A 23,285-nucleotide genomic window follows, 5' to 3' on the forward strand; every position below is an offset into this window, starting at 1 on the left:
GTTTTGTTCTTCCCAGAGATGCAGATCCCTGTGATCTCCCTCTCATTGAGTTTCCGTATCAATCATATCTCCTACATCCGTGTTGTGCTGCGGCCCCCGCTGGTTCCTGGCTCCTTTCCCTCCACCACCCCTCCCCCCCATTCCCCCCCCCCTTTTTTTTCCCCTCCTTTTCTGTCCCTCTCCTTTTCTTGTCAATCCTTGTCTGTATGCCCCTCTTTTACTGCTCAGTACCTGACTCCTCTACCTTTTCCTCCTTCCATGACCCTCTCCTCCTTCCTGATGTCTCTTATTGTTTCCTACACAACACCGTTTGTATCTGTTCGCTCTCTTTCTTTTTGGTACTTCCACCGGAGCACCTTTTGCTGATTTCAGATTCCTCAATAGGACTCGTACCCGACCTATCTGGGTAACCCTGGCCCTTGTGCCTAGGGCGTTATATGTTGCTCCTGAATTACTACTTGTTACACTACTTATTGTGGAACTTACTACTTGCTGTTCTTTTTTGATATGTGACATGTCATATGGTTATGCATTGTTGAGCTGCTGCCCATTGGGCCTACCCTGGCCACCGGACTCCTTTCTCTTTTCCAAGTTTGTTTATTTTGTTGCTCACCTATTGCTTGTAATGCCTCTTTTACCACTTTCAATAAAACCTTTTTTGAATTTGAAAAAAGAAAACTGTGCAAAATACTGGGCACCAGTGTACAAAAAAGATATAGTGGAGCTGGAGAGGGTTCAAAGATGGGCAACCAGGGTAATACGGGGAATGGGAGGACTACAGTACCCAGAAAGATAAGCAGGATTAGGGCTATTAAGTTTAGAAAAAAGAAGGCTTGGGAGCAACCTAATAACTATCTATAAATATATCAGGGGGCAGTACAGAGATATCTCCCATGATCTATTTATACCCAGAACTGTATCTATAACAAGGGGGCATCCTCTACATCTTGAGGAAAGAAGGTTTCTACACCAGCACAGACAAGGGTTCTTTACTGTAAGAGCAGTGAGACTATGGAACTCTCTGCCGGAGAAGGTGGTCATGGTGAACTCTGTAAAAGAGTTCAAAGGGGGTCTGGATGCATTTTTGGAGAGAATTAACATTGCTGGTTACGTATACTAGATTTATAGGGACAGAACGTTGATCCAGGGATTTATTCTGATATTTGGAGTCGGGAAGGAATTTTTTACTTCTAGTATGAGGGTTCTTTTCCTTCCTCTGGATCAACTCAGTAGGGACTTATTAGGGATATAGGTTGAACTTGGTGGATTTTTTTTTCCAACAATATGAACTATGTTACTATGTTACTATTAGAGATGAGCGAATTTTTGCAAAATTTGATTCTGCCAATTCGCCGAATTTTCCCAAAAAGTTTGTTTCAGTCCGAATTTATTCATGGCAAATCACTATTAAAAACTGCTATTTCTGGCCTACAGAAAGCCTCAATAGGGGTGTAGAACACTTTGCCTTGCTGTAACACGCATAGGGTGTGTGCTGGGTTAGTGAAATAATACTGTTATTCAGTATGACATGCAGATCAGAGGCGTCGCTATTAGAATCACTTTCGCAGAGCGGCACAATGACAGAGCCTAGAGGTGGCATCAGTATGAGGAGACCCTATACTGGCTGAATGACACAGCGTGGAGGTGGCGGCAGCATGAGGAGAACAAATATTGGTTGAATGACACTGCCTGGAGTTGGCAGCAGCATGAGGAGATCACATAGTGGCTGAATGACACAGCCTGGAGTTGGCGGCAGCATATAGTGGCTGAATGACACAGCCTGGAGTTTGCGGCAGTATGAGGAGAAGATATAGTGGCTGAATGACACAGCCTGGAGGTGGCAGAAGCATGAAGAGACCATATAGTGGCTTAATTACACAGTTTGGCAGTGGAGGCAGCATAAGGAGAACATATAGTGGCTGAACGGCACAGCCTGAAGTTTGCGGCAGCATTAGGAGAATATATAGTGGCTGAATGACACAGCCTGGATGTGGCGACAGCATGAGGAGACCATATAGTGGCTGAATGACACAGTGTGGAGGTGACAGCAGCATGTGGAGAAAATATATAGCGGCTGAATGACACAGCCTGGAGTTGGAGGCAGCATGAGGAGACCATATAGTGGCTGAATGACACAGCCTGGAGTTGGCGGCAGCATACGGAGAACACATAGTGGCTGAATGACACAGCCTGGAGTTGGCGGCAGCATAAGGAGGACATATAGTGGCTGAATGACACAGCCTGGAGGTGACGGAAGCATGTGGAGATCATATAGTGGCTGAATGACACAGCCTGGAGTTGGCGTCAGCATGAGGAGACTATATAGTGGCTGAATGACACAGTGGGGAGGTGGCGGTAGCATGAGGGACCATATAGTGCCTGAATGACACAGCGTAGAGGTGGCTGCAGCATGAGGAGACCATAAAGTGGCTGAATGACTCAGCCTGGAGGTGGCAGCAGCATGAGGAGAACATATGGTGGCATAATGAGACAGCCTGAAACTGGCATCAGCATGAGGAGAACATATGGTGGCATAATGAGACAGCCTGGAGGTGGCAGCAGCAGCATCAGGAGTCCTGAAAGTGACCCAGTGACAGAGTGGTGCTGTGGGTGATAATACCAGTCATGAAGGTGGGTAAAAAAAAAGGAGAACTTGGCATCAGATGTGTGGCATCAGGCAGGTGACAGGATGAGAATAGTAGCTGAGGCAGAAGAAAACGGTCTCTTTTGTAAAAGTGTAAGCGTGCACAAGTAAGTATTGAGGATATGCATTAAGTAAAACTTAAATTTTAGTAATATGCTTAGGATAAAATACAGTATATGGACCCAAAAATTTTTTTTTTTATCATACAAAAGTAAAGGTGTGCAAACACCTTTACTTGCCACCTACACCACCAAGTATTGATGTGATGCAAAGACCTCTAAAAGGTGGAAGGAAACAACGTATGGTCCACTTTTAATCGGTTAAGGTAAAAACTTCCCCTGTAAGGCCCTCCTCTTGCATTATTAATTCCCTTCTTGGCAAGTGTCACCCGCCCTAAAAAGTGCGGCCCCACACAGGAACCTCTCCCTATTTCCATCTACAAACTTTGGCATTTTCCAGGTGGAAATAGGGATTGGTTCCCGTGTGGGGCCGCACTTTTTAATACGAGGAACACTTTCCTCAAAAAGGTGGAAGGGAACAACCCATTGTCCATTATAGTAGGTGGGGGTAAAAACTTCCCCTGTAAGGCCCTACTCTAGCAATATTAATTCCCTTCTTGGCAATTGATACTCACACTAAAAAGGGCGGCCCCACACAGGAAACTCTCTATTTCCACCTAAAAAACCCTGGGAAATGGCAGTGTTTGTAGGGGGAAATAGGGAGAGGTTCCTGTGTGGGGCCACCCTTTTTAGGGCAAGTAACACTTGACAATAAGGGAATTAATAATGCGAGAGTGGGGCCTTACAGGGGAAGTTTTACCCCCACTGGTTACAATGGACCATACGTTGTTCCCTTTCACCTTTTAGAGGTCTTTGCATCACATCAATACTTGCTCCTGCCACCCTCCCCAGCAGCCGGCAGTGAAAGGTGAGCGCAGAGGGCCACCCGAGTCAGACCTGCGAGAGGATGGATGATGGCGCAGATAGGCATAGGCCAACTGACTATGTAGAATGTCTCTGTAGTAGGTCAGTTTGTCCTCCCTCTCAGTGGGTGTAAAAAAGACCATTTTGTGCTGGTAGCGAGGGTCTAATAAGGTGAAGAGCCAGAAGTCATCCCACTGCCGAATGGTGACAATTCGGCAGTCACTACACAAGCAAGTGAGCATGCATCGCGCCATTTGTGAAAGTGACTCCGAGGGACTCCCTACCTCCATCTCCGCTGCATACTACCACGGTGTGTCTGGGTCCCCTGTCTTGCCTTCCTTATAACCCTCTAGCTCCTCTAGCTGCTCCTGCTCCTCCTCTCCTGTCAGATGACTAGAAAAACCGCCTGTGGTGTCCTGGCACCGGATTGCATCCGTTGCCTTGTGGTGAGGTACCCAAAGTCAGAGTCCCTAGGTGTAGGTGGGGTCCTCATCCTTAGCCCCTTGTCACCCCTTTTGTAATTAAAATTATTTAAATTTGTGTCGCAGGACATGCGGGTCACGTGATGCATTCCAAAGACTATGGTATTGTAGTTCAAGGACCTTTGGAAGAAGTCAGGTGTTTACCCATCAGGCTATGTAACGGTGAGTGACAGCTGACTTAAACCAATCCAAAACGGCCCTGCCCATATAAGGGAGCGGCGGCCATTACTCACTCTCTTGTTCCTGGGTAGTGTTGCTCGCGAACATTTGCAATGCAAATTTTATTCGCGAATATCGCATGTTCGCGAATTTGCGAATATTCTCGAATATAGCACTATATATTCGCAATTACTAATATTTTTTTTTTCTTTTTACAGTACACATCACAGTGATCATCCCTCTCCGCGTCCAGCTTGTGTAGTGTAAAGAAGGCTCTAATACTACTGTGTGTGACTGGCGTGCAAATTTTCACGCAGAGTACTACAACCATTATTCCGTAACAAGCCCTATTGCCCCACTTTGATCCCGGCTAGAAAGCCTGTGTCCCCTTCTAATGCTGCCATCCACCACTCCATCCTCACCAATGTGGTGTGGCACAGCTATGTCAATTCCATACCTGCCCCTGATGTTGGGAGGTACAGAGGAACCAGGAGAGGCACAACAAGGGTAAAGAAGAATATTCTCTGAAGAGACTTTAAAGTAATGTCAGATTGTGTATTGTGTTAAAGGGTACCTCTCATCAAAAAAAACTTTTGATATATTATAGATTAATGTATGCAGAATAACTTTACAATTGCATGTTATTAAAAAATATGCTTCTTTCTATTTAATTTTCCACTTTGAAGAAATGACCACTAGGGGTCTCCCTACCAGTCCTGGCAGCAAGCCTGTCAGACTCATGCTGGAATCCTAACCACTACGAGCTGCCAGTCTGCTTTGTTCACAAAGGAGAACACTCAGAGCTGCCAGCCTGCTTTGTTCACAGCCTGTTTGGCTGTGAACAAAGCAGGCTGGCAGCTCTGAGTGTTTAGGACTCCAGCATGAGTCAGAAATGCTTGCTGACAGGACTGATCGGGAAAAATACAATAGAAAGAAGCATATTTTTCATTAACATGCTATTGGAAAGTTATTCAACATTCATTAATCTAAAATATATCAAAAGTTTATTTGATGAGAGGTACCCTTTAACCACTTTTATTTTGCAGCAACCAAGTTTAAGAATTGTGCCTAGCAGGACTGTGCTTAGATTGTTCCAGTTCAAAGTTCAGCAACGTAACCACTAAGCTTGTGCCTGACTATTAAGTCAAGAGACTCCTGGCCAGTAGGAGATTCATTAAGGACTGTACCAGGCTGAGTTGTGGTTAAGGCCGTGTTTACCTTTCCCTTTAATTGGACTCCTAGTGTAGGTAGACTGCTGATCCTTACACGCCACTTTGTATATTTCCCTTTAATTGGTCTCCTAGTGTAGGTGGACTGCTGATCCTTACACATCCGCTTTATGTTTATACCAGCAGCTTCATAAGAACTCTTATGCTCAATTTTGCACTTATCAGGTGAATGCACCTGAGCCATGTTGGAGTGTTGATAATTGTGTAAATTGTGTAGTAAATATGTATATGGTTCTTGTACACAGGAAGGTATCCTCATGTCTGTGTACATAAAAAAAAAAAGTAGGTAAGGGTTGTACATAGAAAGCTAGTCTGATGTCTATGTACATAAAAAGTGAGTCAGAGCTGTAAACGAAAAAATTTTTAGTGTCCTGCACGTGTACACTCAACACTAAAAACGTAAATGATCCCTGTACATACAAATGTATAGAATGCTAAAGGTGTTTAGTATTTGCTAAATAGGTGACACCCCAGCTGCTCCGAGGGTAGTATTATCGCTTTCGCCCATCACTAGCACCTGTCTCAACAAAAATAATAGGGAAGGTTGCCCTTAAAATAGTACTCTCACACATAGTACCTTAACTAACTCACTTAAATGTACTACTTCAAGTTTCTCTAGTACATACACCTAAGTAAATATCTCACTTAAGAAAACACTTTAGGGATTGTAGCCTATTGAAGTTCAATTCCTGCCACTGTTAGGTACACTTTTTCTTCTCCTTCTTTGCGTGTGTGAGATGCTTTACCTGGCCAGTAGGTGCTCTTGCGAGCTAACAAATGAAACACGTAATTCTTAAAGTAACCTAGGTAGGTTATGTGAAGTGCTCTAGGGGTAAGTAGCGTGTAGCCAATAGACCCTAGCAGCCAATATTACTGTGACCTAGCTTCCGGCTAGCCAGTATACCTTATGTGTACTAACAGGAAACTCATTGTTGGCGAATAAAATGTGTAAGATAATATAATTGTTTAGTCAGCTTGAAACTAAAGGTATAAAGAGCTGTGCTAATGTTTAGTTAGCCTCATAAAGATGTGTAGAGAGCTAATAAAATGTCTTAGGAGCTAGCAACTACATGTTGGATAGCTGCCTAATTGTCTAGTAAGCTTTAAAATGTATTGTAAGCTTAATAAAATGTTTTAGAAGCTAGAAACTAAAGGTCTAGATAGCTTCATAATTATTTAGATAGCTTAATAATTGCTTAGATAACTTCATAAATGTCTTAGAAGCCTTCTTAAATGTCTAATAGGATTATATTTATAAAATGTTTAAAATGCCTAGAAAATGTCTAGTAGGTTTAAAAGTACCTAATGTGTATAAAAGTTTGTCAGGATGTAAATTCTGTCTAGTTAGAGATCCTGCTTAAGTCTGTCCTAGTTCCTCTGCCTTAGGGGACAGGCGTCGGGGTCGACTTATTTTAAGTAAGGGAGTTTGTGGTGTCCGGGCACCGGATTGCATCCGTTGCCTTGTGGTGAGGTCCCCTAAGTCAGAGTCCCTAGGTGTAGGTGGGGTCCTCATCCTTAGTTAGCCCCTTGTCACCCCTTTTGTAATTAAAATTATTTAGATTTAATGTGTATATATTTATATAGTAAGTGTACTTACCTGGTTAGCGTCGCAGGACCTGCGGATCACATGATGCGTTCCAAAGACTCTATGGTATTGTAGTTCAAGGACCTTTGGAGGAAGTCAGGTGTTTACCCATCAGGCTATGTAACGGTGAGTGACAGCTGACTTGGACCAATCCAAAACGGCCCTGCCCATATAAGGGAGCGGCAGCCATTACTTGCTCTCTTGTTCCTGGGCCGTTGATAGGGAAGGATCTGCGCTGCTGTCATCAGTGAGTTAGACCCAAGCCTTGCGGCGACGGCTGATCATTACTAAACTGTGAGTGTATCAATCCCTAAGCACTCTGCAAGATCACCGGACCATATCTAACCCCTAAATCCGGACGGATCTTCTCAAATAACCCTAAATTCAGAGACATATCAAAAGTCAAGGTCCGCAACAGTTACTGTTCATTGGATGTACCGCAAGTCTTTAAGTAAAGTTTATCCAAGTTCAAGTTCAACTACCTTGTGGACCTTCAGTCATTATATGCATGCACCTATCGTTACTGGGAAGGGCGGCAATAGGCCGGAAAATTACCTCAGCATACTAGCCCTCAAGCCTGGCATCACGAACAACAGGGTTAACCTTAACCCTTGATATACTGAAACAACACCCTGACTACACTACCCCTACCCCTGAGGCCTACCACACGCCCATCTCGCAAAACCTAAACTGTGCTTTACTGTGCCCCTACCCCTCCTCCTCCTCCCGTTCAGCACCCACAGGGCTCATGTGGCCGTAAGATGTAGGCTCCATGTCTCCAGTGCCCTGACCAGCCATCGTTTCCAACACTTGTTGTAGGAAATGAAGCAGTGGAATGACAGTGTTCATCCTGTAATCCTGGCGACTTACTAATAATGTGGCTTCCTCAAAGGGCCTGAGCAAACGGCAGATGTCATGTATGAGCTGCCACTGGTTGTCATTGAACTTCCACAGGGGAGTCCCCTATCCGCTTGGATCATCAAGAAATCGGTGATGGCTTTTCTCTGTTCATATAGTCAGTCCAGCATATGGAGGGTGGAATTCCAATGTGTGGAAACATTGCAAATCAGACTATGTTGGGGGATACAGTTCTGACGCTGCAGCTCAAGGAGGGTGTGCTTTGCAGTGAACGAGTGACTGAAGTTCATGCAAAGTTTCCTTCCCATTGTTAAGATGTCTTGCAGATGGGGGGAACACTTCAGGAACCGTTTGACAACCAGATTGAACACGTGTGCCATGCAGGGCACATGTCTCAGGCTTCCTTGTCGCAGCGCAGACAAGATGTTCTTCCCATTGTCAGTCACCATGATTCCCATTTCCAGTTTTCGTGGAGTAAGCCATGATTCGATTTCTTCATGAATTACTTTTAGCATTTCCTTCCCTGTGTGACTCATTTCGCCAAGGCAAACCATGTGAAGAACAGCGTGACACCGCCACACCCTGCACACACGGTATGCTGAAGGGGCACTGAGACTTGTCCGTGCAGTGGAGGCTGAGGATACGGTGGAGGATGAGGAGGTGAAGTCACACACTGTCACAGGACCAACGGCCTGAAAGCGTGGAGGCGGAAGAGGCATGACCTGTCTAAGTTGCTGTTGTGGCTGTGAAGGAACCACATTCACCAGTGAGCTGTAAAGGACATGTATTGTCCCTGACTGCATTTACAGCTTCACATGTCGGCGCTGCCATGCACTTTGGTAATCACGGAGAGGCTAAAGGACTGGCCCACCTTCTTTTTGTGCAGGGATGGTACTGCATTCTTCGTAAAGAAATAACGGCTTGGGACTCTCCACCTCGGCTCGGCACAAGCCATCAGTTCTCTGAAAGGTGCAGATTCCACCACTTGAAAAACTGACTGCAGCACCAGCAACTTGGACAGGAGCACATTCAGCTTCTGCACCGTTGGATGAGTGGGCGCATACTGTTGTCTCTTGGACATGCCTTCGCAGATGGATTGCTGGCGGAATTTTTGACTCGAAGTAGGAAGAGTAGGAGCATCTGGAGCGGCAGAAGATGGGTTTGACACACAGTTCCCTTCGGCTGAGGTAGTGGCTGGCTGAAACAGGGAGCGGTGTGCCACTGGGTGATACAGTAGACTGGACCACCACATCGGAGCCATGGTTCTCCCAGGCTGCTTTATGGTGATGCTGCATATGTTGATGCAGGGCCGTGGTGCCAACAATTTGACCCTGGCCACCTTCTGCTTACACATCTTGCATGTAGCCATGTTAACCTCCCCCGGATGCTTGATGAAAAACTACCACACTGCCGAGTAGCTGATTTTCCCACCAACAGTCAGCACTGATTGACTGCTACTGCTGCCGACTCCAGGAACCCCTGTTCCACTACCTCCCAGGAAGGTAGGATGCCGCAAAGCAGGTGGTCTCCCCCCGGGCACGTTTGGCTCCAGACTTTCCACTTCTGCCACCATGCTGACTGCCAATAATGCTACCACCTTGCTGGCTCAACTGTTGCCTCATGGGAAACCTGCAAACCTCTTCTCCGGATGATGATGAAGCCCCTTCTGCACCCAGCCCCCAAGTGCGATTGGCTTCATCATCATCGAGTTGTGTCTGCACATCCCTGATGTCCTCATAAGGTTCCTCAACAGTGCCTGCTTCAGGAGACTGAATGCTCGCAACACCACCTCGCACGCCACTCTCTTTATCACTTATTGCCCGCCTAGTGGAGGAAGTGGCGGATGTCTCCTCCCCTTCTTTGCTGGGCAGGAGCTGCTGACTGTCCTCTAGATCGTGCTCACTAAATAGTGGAGCTGAACCCACAGCATAAGATACTTCTGTGCGGGAAGGAACAGCATAAGACAGAGGCAATGGGAGGACAGGGACTGCTCCCGGGCCATGTCAACTGACGGTTGTGTCTGAGTAACTCACTGACTGTTGACTGGGGGTGTCAGTTGTCACTTGTGAAGAAGTGGATGACCGTGTTAACCAATCAATGACAGCAGATGGGTTGTTGGTCGAGACACAACTGCTAGCTGATACCATTACCAGGAGCTTAGTCCTCTCGCTTCGACTCCTGCTGCCACTCGTCCCTAGTCTGCTGCGACCTCTGCCTGATTAATTTAAGCCTTTGCCACTCCTCTGTGCACATCCTGTCACTTCTCTGCCTGGCATACTTAGTGCGCATATGAGGGGAGTACAATATGCTCCACTACACTTAAAAAGTATTTGTGTACATCACCAGCTGGTGTGTATTTTTGGCTTGCCTTTCACAGTATCTGGACCCTTAAGACTTTAACAGGAACAAAATAGTACACCACTTAGATGTACGTATGTGGTATGCACTTATGAGGGGAGGACAATGCGCTCCAGTACGCATAAAAAATAATTTGTGTACAACACCAGCAGTACACACCAGTGCTGCAGCACACAGTCGCTGTGTACTACACCCAAAATTGCACTTTCTCTCTCAATCTCACTCCCTTCCCTATCAGTGCTTCTAGGCAGGATTTGGGCTTGAGGTGAATTGCTGCTGTTCTGTGCAACACACTGCTCTCTGTCCCTCTCTGTAATAGAATGCTGTAGTGACTGGGAGGTGAGTCGCTGGTGTAAAAATGCTTTTCTGTGCAACACACACTGCTCTCTATCCCTCTCTCTGTGCAACAGAACCCTGATGTGACTGGGAGGTGAATCGCTGCTGGAAAAAAAGTTTATCTGTGCAACACACACTGCTCTCTGTCCTTTTCTCTCTGTGCAATAAAACGCTGGTGACTGGCCGCTAGATGGCTGCCAATTATATAGGGCTGTGACATTACAGCCCTGGATGGCTGCTGATAGGTTTCATGTGATTCAGGGTCGTCCGCCTACCCTTGTTCCCGCCTTCCCAGGATTCCTAGTCCCATGTTCTCACATGTGGATCCACCATTTTAGATGCCCTGGAGCCTGGACCGCACTAAATGGAGTTTAATGAAGCCATTCGCGTGATAGAATGGCGGCAATATTCACATTCACTGCAAATCCAACTTTTCCTTAAATTCGTAACAAATTCGGATTTGTCAGATTCGATTCGCTCATCCCTAGTTACCCTTGTTCCCGCCTTCCCAGGATTCCTAGTCCCATGTTCTCACATGTGGATCCACCATTTTAGATGCCCTGGAGCCTGGACCGCACTAAATGGAGTTTAATGAAGCCATTCGCGTGATAGAATGGCGGCAATATTCACATTCACTGCAAATCCAACTTTTCCTTAAATTCGTAACAAATTTGGATTTGTCAGATTCGATTCGCTCATCCCTAGTTACTATGTATTGGTCTCAGGCTGTAAATGATAGAATAGCTACTTGTTAATGATCGTATTATCAGCCAGTACACTGATAAAGAAGTCAACAGGGCGCTCAGTCTCTTCCCTGATAATTGGACAATACTGCGGCTATTGATTGGTTCCTTAACTGTGTCAGATGTTATTATAGTGAAATTAGTTCCCAATAATTGGAGAGAAGTCATTAGTGTCACCGTGATTAATCTTCACTGACAAATAGACAAAGTCCATGTAAACTTACTAAGAGAATGGGACAGCTATGGTGATTCTCACAAAAAGCTATAGATATAGCTATATACTAGTCATCATTCACAATAACTAAGTTTTATAAATTATGTGACATAATATACATGTATAGCTATTATTAATATACACGTTACTCAATATACCTTATAATTATATGGTAAAGTGTATGTCCTAAACACATTATAAATGGGAGTTTATTACTTTAAACATTCATATATGAGTCTTATTGGAAATTTAATTATAAAAAAGGTTGCAGTATTTCATATATTTCCCTCCTTTTATATATTTATAGGTGTTTTCTCCTTAGACCAGTTATATATTAGGGGCCAAATACATCACATCTTGTGCACACATTGCAGGTATGCTTTGGTAATCCAGAAAAGATTTGCACAAGGTCTACACTTACATGGTGCTGTGGAAATATTCGTCCTAGACGGTCTGTTCCATCATCTCTGTCTTTGCTTCCCTCGTAGTGCTAAGCAGAAGGATAGCTATAAGGAGGAATAGTGTCACAGTCAGCCTTTTGAATATATTACAGAGATGGTGGAGGTGGAGGCTATGGCCAAGCATAGCACTAGTGGGACTGGTGGTGGTGAAATTGTAAGGCATAATGGTGGATATGCTGAGGGAGAGCAAGGACCATATGGTCAGACATCAGAGGTTCATACTGAGAGGAGTGGTGGGGGCAATGAGGAGTTTGATGATGATGATGATGATGATGATGTCAGCAGGCCTGTTGGTCTGCATCTGCAGGCTTGAGAAAAAAGCCTTCCAGGGGAGGAGTACAGTCAGGTGGCAGTGTACCTATCTCTTTATAGTATCCTGCCATGTGGAAATTATTTTCTACCTTACACAGTGGCATCTCAAAATAAAAGTGCAAAAAAAAAAAGTAAGGCATAGCCAAGGCCTTGCTAAAAGCATCACTAGTCCACCAATGCCTGCTGTCCGCTGGCTACTACTAGCACTAGACCACCACTGCCTGCTTTAAGCTGGCTACTACTCCTACAACCAGTCTACAACTACCTGCGGTCCGCCGAAAACAACTACCACCAGTTCACCATCACTGCTACCAGCCAGGCCTACAAATATACATCATCTTCAAATTTTTTTTAAATTTTTTTCTGCTTTTCACACAAATGCTATTTTTCATTATTTTGGGACACTAATCCTGTTGACATTCCTAAAAGGGAAATTTTTTTGAAACACTTGGAGAAATTCATTGCATCTTTACTTGCGTCTTTAACCTTTTCAGGACGTAGGGCGTATGCATACGCCCGTGAGAAATCCGGTCCCCACCGCTAGCCGGTTGGGGACCGGACCAGGATGCCTGCTGAAATCATTCAGCAGGCAAACTGGCAGATCGCCGAGGGGGGTCCTGAGACCCCCCCCCCCCCCATGTCGGCGATCGAAGAAAATCGCATGTCAATTCAGACATGCCATTTTCTGCTATTCTGGCCTGATCGGGTCTCTGGTGACCCGATCTCCTGGAAAATAGGGATGATCGGAGCTGTCAGTGACAGCCCCGATCATCCTGAGGGATATGATCGAGATTGCAGTGCTGCGATCTCCTCCTATCCCCTGCCATTGGTCAGAAATTAATTCTGACCAATGGCAGCGCAGGACAGCCCCCGGATGTCGGGCAGAACGGGGGGAGAAGATGGCGGCCCGTACCTGACGAGAAGATGCGATGGGACCCTGCAATCATCGGTGGAGACAGCGAAGATCAGCGGCGCAGGTAAGGAGACGATGGTGGGGGATGGAAGGGGGCAGTAAAGCGATCTTTATTGCTGCCCTTCTAGTGGTTGCCAAACTGCAACTCCCAGCATGCCCAGACAGCCAAAGTCTGTATGGGCATGCTGGGAGTTGTAGTTTTGCAACATCTGGAGGGTCACAGTTTGGAGACCACTATTACAATGGCGCCCAAACGGTGGCCCTCCAGATGTTGCCAAACTACAACTCTCAGCATGCCTAGACTACCCAGGCCAGCTAGGAGTTGTAGTTCTGTAACATCTGTCCCTTCAGATTTTGCAATTTTCATGAACATTTTGAAACTTGCTGCTATACTTTGAAGTCCTCTAATTTTTTCAAAAAGTTAAAATATGTCCATTTTATGATGCCAACATAAAGTAGACATATTGTTTTTGTGAATCAATATAACATTTATTTTGAATATTCATTTCCCTTACAAGCAGAGAGCTTCAAAGTTAGAAAAATGCAAAATTTACAAAATTTTCATGAAATTTGGGGATTTTTCACCAAGAAAGGATGCAAGTAACAACGAAAATTTACCACAAAAATAAAGTAGAATATGTCACAAAAAAACTATCGCAGAATCAGAACAATCGGTAAAAGCATTGTAGAGTTATTAATGCATAAAGTGACAGTGGTCAGAATTGCGAAAAAAGGCAGGAGCAGTCAAGCGCCGATAACACTGATCACAGGCGTGTTAATACACGCCAGTGATCAGCATAGGAGATCAGTTGTGCAGTGTTATAGGTCCCTATGGGACCTATAACACTGCAAAAAAAAAGTTAAAAAAAGTTTTAATAAAGGTCGTTTAACCCCTTCCCTAATAAAAGTTTGAATCACCCCCCTTTTCCCATAAAAAAATAAAACAGTGTAAATAATAATAAAAATAAACATTTGTGGTTTCTTCGCGTGCATAAATGTCCGAACTATAAAAATATATCATTAATTAAACCGCACGGTCAATGGCGTACGCGCAAAAAAATTCCAAAGTCCAAAAAAGCATATTTTGGTCACTTTTTATGCCATTAAAAAATGAATAAAGTGATCAAAAAGTCCGATCAAAACAAAAATCATACCGATAAAAACTTCAGATAACAGCGCAAAAAATGAGTCCTCATACCGCCCTGTACGTGGAAAAATAAAAAAGTTATAGTGGTCAGAAGAGGACATTTTTAAACGTATAAATTTTCCTGCATGTAGTTATGATTTTTTCCAGAAGTACGACAAAATCAAACCTATATAAGTAGGGTATCATTTTAACCGTATGGACCTACAGAATAATGATAAGGTGTCATTTTTACAGAAATATGCACTGCGTAGAAACGGAAGCCCCCAAAATTTACAAAATGGCGTTTTTTTTTTTCGTTTCGTCGTGAATTTTTGGGTAAAATGACTGATGTCACTGCAAAGTAGAATTGGTGATGCAAAAAATAAGCCATAATATGGATTTTTAAGGTGGAAAATTTAAAGGGTTATGATTTTTAAAAGGTAAGGAGGAAAAAAACCAAAGTGCAAAAACGGAAAAACCCTGAGTCCTTAACCCCTTAAGGACGCAGGACGTAAATGTACGTCCTGGTGAGGTGGTACTTAACGCACCAGGACGTACATTTACGTCCTAAGCATAACCGCGGGCATCGGAGCGATGCCCGTGTCATGCGCGGCTGATCCCGGCTGCTGATCGCAGCCAGGGACCCGCCGGCAATGGCCGACGCCCGCGATCTCGCGGGCGTCCGCCATTAACCCCTCAGGTGCCGGGATCAATACAGATCCCGGCATCTGCGGCAGTTCGCGATTAAAATGAACGATCGGATCGCCCGCAGCGCTGCTGCGGGGATCCGATCATTCATAACGCCGCACGGAGGTCCCCTCTCCTTCCTACGTGCGGCTCCCGGCGTCTCCTGCTCTGGTCTGTGATCGAGCAGACCAGAGCAGGAGATGACCGATAACACTGATCTGTTCTATGTCCTATACATAGAACAGATCAGTATTAGCAATCATGGTATTGCTATGAATAGTCCCCTATGGGGACTATTCAAGTGTAAAAAAAAATGTAAAAAAATGTAAAAGTAAAAGTAAAAAAAAAGTGAAAAATCCCCTCCCCCAATAAAAAAGTAAAACGTCCGTTTTTTCCTATTTTACCCCCAAAAAGCGTAAAAAACATTTTTTATAGACATATTTGGTATCGCCGCGTGCGTAAATGTCCGAACTATTAAAATAAAATGTTAATGATCCCGTACGGTGAACGGCGTGAACGAAAAAAAATTAAAAAAGTCCAAAATTCCTACTTTTTTTATACATTTTATTAAAAAAAAAATTATAAAAAATGTATTAAAAGTTTTTTATATACAAATGTGGTATCAAAAAAAAGTACAGATCATGGCGCAAAAAATGAGCCCCCATACCGCCGCTTATACGGAAAAATAAAAAAGTTATAGGTCATCAAAATAAAGGGATTATAAACGTACTAATTTGGTTAAAAAGTTTGTGATTTTTTTTAAGCGCAACAATAATATAAAAGTATATAATAATGGGTATCATTTTAATCGTATTGACCCTCAGAATAAAGAACACATGTCATTTTTACCAGAAATTGTACGGCGTGAAAACAAAACCTTCCAAAATTAGCAAAATTGCGTTTTTCGTTTTAATTTCCCCACAAAAATAGTGTTTTTTGGTTGCGCCATACATTTTATGATATAATGAGTGATGTCATTACAATGGACAACTGGTCGCGCAAAAAACAAGCCCTCATACTAGTCTGTAGATGAAAATATAAAAGAGTTATGATTTTTAGAAGGCGAGGAGGAAAAAATGAAAACGTAAAAATTAAATTGTCCTTAAGGCCAAAATGGGCTGAGTCCTTAAGGGGTTAAGGGGTTAAAGGGGTACTCCGGTGAAAACCTTTTTTCTTTTAAATCAACTGGTGGCAGAAAGTTAAACATATTTGTATATTACTTCTATTAAAAAAACTTAATCCTTCCAGTACTTATTAGCTGCTGAATGCTACAGAGGAAATTCCTTTCTTTTTGGAACACTGATGACATCACGAACACAGTGCTCTCTGCTGACATCTCTGTCCATTTTGGCAACCATGCATAGTATGCATAGCAGATGCATAGCAGATGTATGATAAGGGCAGCATGGTGGCTCAGTGGTTAGCACTGCTGCCTTGCAGTGCTGGGGACTTGGGTTCAAATCCCACTAAGGAAAACAATAAATAAAGCGTTATTATTATTATAATAACGTCAGCAGAGAGAACTGTGCTCGTGATGTCATCAGAGAGCATTACAAAAAGAAAAGAATTTCCTCTGTAGTATTCAGCAGCTGATATGTACTGGAAAGATTAAGATTTTTTAATAGAAGTAATTTACAAATATGTTTAACTTTCTGCCACCAATTGATTTAAAAGAAAAAAGGTTTTATACCGGAGTACCCCTTTAAGGTGAAAATGAGCTGCGTCCTTGTAATTTACAATTCTACAACACAAAAAGGAAAGAAAATGGAGTGCTCACCAATGTAGTTTTCAGGCAGGCATAGGAAACTAGTCCATAGACCGGATCGGTCCGAAGCAGGGAGGCGGCAGATGGATCCGGGGGAGTTCAGACGTCAGGCTACGGACTGTATCACGTCCCTAGGCACTTCGTCAGTGGCCTGACAAAGCACTTTATATGGAGGGGGAAACAATGGCACAGTTCATATGGGGGAGGCATTGTGGACCAGTTCATATGAAGGGGCAGACATTGAGGCACAGTTAATGGGGGCAGGCATAGTGGCACAGTTCAAATGTTGGTGGCAGGCATTGTTTAACAGTTAATATGGGGGGGGGGTGGCAGGCATAGTGGCACACTTTATATGGGGGGAGACAGTGGCACAGCTCATATGGGGGGAGGCATTGTGGCACAGTTCATAGGGGGGTAGGAAGAGTCTGCATGGTTCATTGAGGGGGCACAGACACCTCATTCATTGTTTTAAGGGACACAGAGGTAAAATTTGGTTCAGGGCACAGTGGCAGTATAATATTTGGGGGCTAAGCATGTGGTAGTATTATACTCAGGAGCACAGTGTGTGGTAGTATTATATTGAAGGGCACAGTGTGGGCAGTATTATAGTCAGGGGCACAATGTGTGATAGTATTATACCAGGGCACGGTGTGTGGCAGTATTATACTCAGGGGCATGCTGTGTGGTAGTATTATACTCGGGGTCAGTGTGTGGTAGTATTATACTCAGGAGAACCGTGTGTGGAAGTATTACACTCATGGACAGGGTGTGTGGCAGTATTATACTAGGAGCAGAGTGTGTGGCAGTTGGGGAATGATTATGACTTATTATTATAGTACTAATAATGTTCTACAACAAGCAGCGCCTATTTCTTGCATGGCAGCTGCTTGTTTGCCGTTAACCGAAGTGTGGCCCAGTACAGGAGTTGCACCCCTGTACCCTTGCTGTCCTGTCAGGCGGACTCTATTGCGGTGTCCCCTGAGTCCCTCTTTACCCTATGCAATGTAAATGGTTAATTATATCTTATATTGTCTATTGTAATGTATATATACTGGCATGTGCCTTTAACTACTTTTGCATGTGTTATAAACAAGGAAGATACCAGTGACCACATGACTTATTTGGTGGCCTACAGGACCCCTCAGAAGTCTCCCCCATATAAACCCTGAGAAGAGCTAGTTCAGTCTCTTGGAGTGCATGCTGAGGAACAGTCAAGTCCTGAGAGAGTGTCTGGTGTCCTGAGGAGACCCAAGGCCTACCACACAGCCACGTTTCTACTAATCCAGTGACCCATGGGTGAAAGTCAAAACCTGGTAAGCAACATACGGGGTGAAGTCTGTCTAGCCAGTCTAAGTCAAGTCAGTCAAGATCAGTCTGTATAAAATCAGCGTGGGCCTGAAGCAAATTGTCCAAATCCACTTCAAGTCCCAGCAAGCCCTAAAGTCTCTGAAGTCACTGGTCCATTCCTTGGGCCTACTGAGCTGTAAAAGACTATTCCGACTGTCTGCCTCAGTAAAGCTGCCGTTGTTCCGTAACTTGGCGTCGGAGTCATTATTTGCCTTGTGCCTAGCCCAGGATCCAGCTGCCATACCTTTGGGTGGTGTAGAGATAAAACCACGCCCTGGCGTCATGAATACAAGAGGTTAATGCCATCTGCCCCTAGGGAAACAACATCTTCCTTCATCACATCCTCACTACAACTTTTGGCATCCTACGAATAGGATAAGGGTGTGCGCCTTAAGCGAAAAGTACCCCCCAGTCTGAACTGTGTCCAGTATTGCCAAAAATTTGCTCGCAAATGCGAGAAGAAATTGTTCCAAAAAGTGTATGGGACTTTGTCAGTGAAATCTGTGTATTGCGAGGCGCTTGTGAAATAGAGGGGGAGGTGAAGAAAAGTCTGCTATCTGCCATTGTGAACCGTAAAAAAATTGTGCCCACCATGTGTAAAATACGGGCCGAAGTTATGTTGCGTAACAAAGTGCTGGCTGCACCTGAAAGAGTTAAAGATGTGCAGGAGAAACATGTGGAAATGTCCTGCGATTGGTAAGCGTCCTGACCCATGGAAACCATTTTCCCATCCTAAGTCCTATGTGGAACTTGAAAGATCCCCCCCCCCCCCTGTTGCTGGGGGAGCGGAAGTCAGCGCTGCACCACTGATGTAATTTTGATCGGCGGTCATCTTGCCGAAGTCCACTATAAAAGAAACAGTGCCACTGTACCTCTTCAGTTTGCCGTAAGTCTGTGGAGAGAGCAACATGGTGGGACAAGCAAGCACAAGGTCGGAGAGTCCCAAGATGGCGCCTGGTGCCCGAAATACCACATCAGTCTCCTGTTCACCCGCACTTTAACCCGTTATATAGAGATATAGTGCGGGTAAACGAGTGACCATTTTCCTTTATGTGCTCTAATTTTAAATAATTACATAAAGAAACTTTAAAAAGAAACAAAAAAAATAGTATTGTACCATTAATAGTGTTCATAAACGGAGACACTATTTCCCTTCTACGCGTCTATTGAATTCACAGTCTGTGTATATAAATGTGAAGCGTTCGGCAATAAACTCAGATTCCTTGTTCATCCATCATCTCCTCGTAAATTATTAATCATCTTGTTTAACACCACCCTGAAATGTCAACTCTTGATTTCATCTTCAAAAGGCATTGGCATAGCCTGAAGCAGGGGCTAAGGGGTAAACACAGTGCATGATTCATTAGAAATATAAGGAATATACTTCAGAGACAGACCGCTCTACAAGGAGAGGTCACACTATGAAGCTGGAGTGCCAAAGACTCCAAACAAATTTTATGTGCTCCAGGCAAAGAAACAAATTAGTAACAAGTAAAAGTCTAATATAAGACAGCATTAAGTTCTATTACTGTGTGGTCACAGACTACAAGGATTAAAAGATATAAAATTGATATCCGGAATCACACTGGCATATCACATTATCAACCAGAATCTGGGACCAAAAATGTACTTCCAAAATAACTTCTGGTTTGGACTCTATATAACTATATAACTCTATATAAGTCACATAAACAGGATGCAAATCTTTATATGTCATTATATATTTAGAGCTAAGGATCTGTTATATTACATTAGGAAGGACTTTCCTGAAATGTGTTTTTTAAGGCATTACTGATCCTCAAGGATGAAGTTAACACGGGAAGTATGCAGAGGGCTCAGGAGCCGAGTCTGCTCTGTATACAAATGTTTTCTACACCTATAACTTGTCTTTAATGTCTGGGATCAGAGATAACTCTTTCAGCACTCAGGTACCACAGTCAATAGCGACAATTGCATCTACGTATTTTTCGCCGTATAAGACGCACTTTTTCTTCCCCAAAACTGAGGGGAAAAAGTCAGTGCGTCTTATACGGCGAATACACCCCTATGGCGGCGGTCCCTGCAGCCATCAACGGCCGGGACCCGCGGCTAATACAGGACATCACCGATCGCGGTGATGCCCTGTATTAACCCTTCAGACGCGGCGATCAAAGCTGACCGCCGCGTCTGAAGGGAAAGTGACACTAACCCGGCTGTTTGGTCGGGCTGTTCGGGACCGCCGCGATTTCACCGCGGCGGTCTCGAACAGCCCGACTGAATAGCCGGGTTAGTGCTTACAGGACACCGGGGGGGGACCTTACCTGCCTCCTCGGTGTCTTCTCCGTTCAGGAATCCCCTGTATGGCCGGCGCTCTCCTTCCTCGTCATCACGTCGTCGCGTACGTGCGTCGGCGTGCGTAACGACGTGATGGCGGCGACGGAGAGCGAGGATACCTGGCCGGCAGCAGAGACGTTCCGGAGCGACGGGGACACGGCGACAGCGATGGAGCGACATCCAGGGCAGCGGTGACGGGTCCGGAGCGGTGGGGACACGTGAGTATTACCTCCTCCTGCAGTGGTCTTCAATCTGCGGACCTCCAGATGTTGCAAAACTACAACTCCGAGCATGCCCGGACAGCCAACGGCTGTCCGGGCATGCTGGGAGTTGTAGTTTTGCAACATCTGGAGGTCCGCAAGTTGAAGACCACTATTGGGTTCAAAATCTTTATTTTTTTAGATTTTGTCCCTAAAAATTGGGTGCGTCTTATACGCCGGTGTGTCCTATAGGGCGAAAAATACGGTATATGGTAAGATCATTGCATCTAAAGAAGGACCACTGTCATTTCATCGCTCTCCCCCCATGACACGAAATGCTGGGAACAGGTGTGTACTAGGATTGCAATTACAGCACAATACACTAGAATACAGAAGTAGTACGTACGTGATCAAATGCCCCCAATGGAGACTAAAATAGAAGTAAACAAAAGTTAAATGTACAAAATACTAACCTAAAACTAATTTTCCCATTTATCACAGCAAATACAAAATTAACATACTTAATACTATAAGAACCTTAAAGGGGTACTCCGGTGAAAAACTTTTTTTTCTTTCCTTTTTTTTAATCAACTGGTGCCGGATAAACAGATTTGTAAATTACTTCTATAAAAAAAATCTTAATCCTTCCAGTACTTATTAGCTGGTGAATACTACAGAGGAAATTCTTTTTCTTTTTGGAACACAGAGCTCTCTGCTGACATCATGACCACAGTGCTCTCTGCTGACACCTCTGTCCATTTTAAGAACTGTCCAGAGTAGGAGAAAATCCCCATAGAAAACATATGCTGCTCTGGACAGTTCCTAAAATGGACAGAGATGTCAGTAGAGAGCACTGTGGTCATGATGTCAGCAGAGAGCACTGTGTTCCAAAAAGAAAATAATTTCCTCTGTAGTATTCAGCAACTAATAAGTACTGGAAGGATTAAGATTTTTTTAATAGAAATAATTTACAAATCTGTTTAATTTTCTGGCACCAGTTGATTTAAAAAAAAAAAAAAAAAAAAAAAAGGTTTCCACCAGAGTACCCCTTTAAATGGCTAAATTATAAAAAAAGATCCTATTATTTATCATGTATAGTAAACGCAATTAAAAAATTGCTGATTTGCTGCCACAAAATCCCAAAACAATGGTAGAATTTTTTCAATGTTTTTCAACATGTTATTCAGTAAATGATGTCACTTAAAATGCATTTTATCCTTCAAAAAATAAATATATAAAAAATAATACCAAAGGAAAAGCAGACAGCTACGCGACTCCCACACCTGTGCACGGACTGGGCGGCGGCATTCCACACCCAAGCAGAGATCAGAGATGAATACAAAGAGATGTCCAGCAATCGAAGTGGATGCAAAAACAAGAACTTCATTATTGGATCATAACAGGAACAAGACAACCATAAAACGCAGATGCATTTTGGATCACACTGGATTCTTAGTCATGGCATGATTTGCCATGACAAAGAATCCAGTGTGATTTGAAACGTGTCAGCGTTTTATGGTTGATTTGTTCAGATTATGATCCAATAATGAAGTTTCTGTTTTTGCACCCACTTCGATTGCTGGACATCTCTTTGGACAAATAAAAAATAATTATTTATGGACATATGAAAAGTTTTTAGTTAGACAACATGGATGAAAAGAACAAAAGTGCTTTTTCCAAAGAGTGTTTTGCTCATAAGGGGTTAGTAAAGTTATAATATGGCCATGAGCCCATAGCAACATGCTAAACATCCTAAAGAGTACCTGGTGTTTTAGATAACTTTTAAGTATAAGCTGTCATGTGTGTACATAACGAGAAGAACTATTTCTGATCATTATATAACCTTGATATTATCTGTACATGGCATTTTCACCATTTTCCTCTCTGCAAGCTTCATCTTTAATTTTCCATTCATTCTGGGCAGTAGGTGGAGCCTAACATCTATGATGACTCACTTATACTGCACACACAGAAGAGAAGAGACTATATATCTACAACACAACCTTAGAAGCAGAAACCTAGAGGACATTACAGAACAGTATTGAGCAGTGTAAGATGTATATCCAGCACTGAGCTGAGATCTAATACTCACTTTAATTATTTGCAGTCCTTCTGTCTATCTCTTTCTCTTTCCCAGCCACTCTCTCCTCACATCCTTCCTCTCCCTAGACTTTATGGATGGCATGTAACCCAACCCCTCAGTTAGCTAATAGGTGAACTTGAGCAGTTTTTCAGAGTAAACAATCAGTTTGGAAGGAGCGGGGTGCAGCAAAGGAGCTTGCTAAATGAAGAAAGAGGCATGTTTCTCTCATAAAAATATTACAATGTTACTTCTTTTCGCTTGTACTATTTATTTATGCAAAATATTTTGGAACAACAGTAACAACTGAAATTTTCCATATGTGACAGCCTCCTTAGAGAAAAAGTACAGTTTCACATGACCACATACTGCTTGACTTGCTGTAACACCCACCCTATGAATAAAGGGCATATGAGAACTATCGTATATACTCGAGTATAAGCCGACCCGAGTATAAGCCAAGACCCCTAATTTCAACCCAAAATCCCAGGAAAAATTATTGACTCGAGTATAAGCCTAGGGTGGGAAATACATCATCCCCCCCTGTCAT

At 43.7% G+C, this 23,285-nt stretch overlaps 1 long non-coding RNA gene across 1 annotated transcript in view; it reads left to right on the forward strand.

Moving 5' to 3' along the window:
* Positions 1 to 23,285, forward strand: part of LOC130361654 (uncharacterized) — a 56,400-nt gene that overhangs the window by 26,692 nt on the left and 6,423 nt on the right. The window lies entirely within an intron of this gene.

This window comes from Hyla sarda, chromosome 3 (genome assembly GCF_029499605.1).
Source record: "Hyla sarda isolate aHylSar1 chromosome 3, aHylSar1.hap1, whole genome shotgun sequence".
NCBI classification, from domain to species: Eukaryota; Metazoa; Chordata; class Amphibia; order Anura; family Hylidae; genus Hyla; species Hyla sarda.